Raw genomic sequence first — 899 nt, 5'->3', positions numbered from 1 at the left:
TGAAGCAGCTGTAAATTGTATATTAGAAAGCAAGATACCTACTTCTGAACCTACTTACATTAAAGAATAATAAAAATAAAAACTATTATTAGGCCTATTATTATTATTATTATTATTATTATTATTGATGCTGTTATTATTAATTATACATGTACTTATTTATCATTATTATTCTATTATTGTGAAGTAGTAAAGGAATATTATAATTATTATTGTGATCATTGTTGTTATCATTATTATTATATATTATTTATCATTATTATTATATATCATTATTGTGACAGTAAAATTAAAATAAATTGAAATTTGTTACAAAATTATAACATACCAAGAGATACTCAAGTTAATCAAGCCAGCCTATAACTAGGAATAGTTTGAGCACGACAAGTAAAGAGCGAAGTTATTCAGTTTGGCTCTGGCTGCTTGGCCCGGGTCTTTGCATCGAGCCTCACATTCTCCTTGTAGCCTCACATTCGTGGTTAAGAAGTTGCGTGGGCGTGTGAAATTCCTTGTGGTTACTATGGAATGTGAGGCTGGGCAATGTGGGGCTAGCTTCAGCTACGTCTTGTTCTTTGATCAATGGCAACTAAAACCAGTTTATGTTCCTCTTCTCTGAGTCTCTTCTCTTCTCCTTTGACTATTGGTAATGTTCATTAACTATCTATGTATCATTGAATATGATTTTAGATCAACTTATTGATGTACTTGATCTGTTGAAGAGATGTGGTTTCCCTCAAAAGAGATGGAAAGAACTAGGACTGAGACTAGGACTACACAAGAACACACTGGACATCATTAAAAGGGACAGTGACACAACTTATGAGTGTTTGGCTGAGTGTCTCTCCCAGTGGTTGTCCAGAGCTGATAATGTTGACAGTAAAGGAGGAGCTACCTTTGAC

General features: G+C 33.5%; 1 long non-coding RNA gene across 1 annotated transcript; it reads right to left on the bottom strand.

Moving 5' to 3' along the window:
- Positions 1–558, bottom strand: LOC109590322 (uncharacterized). Its single transcript, XR_002189261.1, has 2 exons — positions 329–558; positions 1–38 (listed from the first exon to the last, which is right to left on the bottom strand). It is a non-coding gene; the product is annotated as an uncharacterized LOC109590322 (long non-coding RNA).
- Positions 559–899: the final 341 nt, after the last annotated feature.

Source organism: Amphimedon queenslandica, unplaced genomic scaffold, assembly GCF_000090795.2.
Source record: "Amphimedon queenslandica unplaced genomic scaffold, v1.1 AMPQUscaffold_10209, whole genome shotgun sequence".
Classification (NCBI taxonomy): domain Eukaryota; kingdom Metazoa; phylum Porifera; class Demospongiae; order Haplosclerida; family Niphatidae; genus Amphimedon; species Amphimedon queenslandica.
The sequence above is the reverse complement of the archived record's forward strand: the minus strand, read 5'-3'. Positions and strand labels throughout refer to the sequence as shown.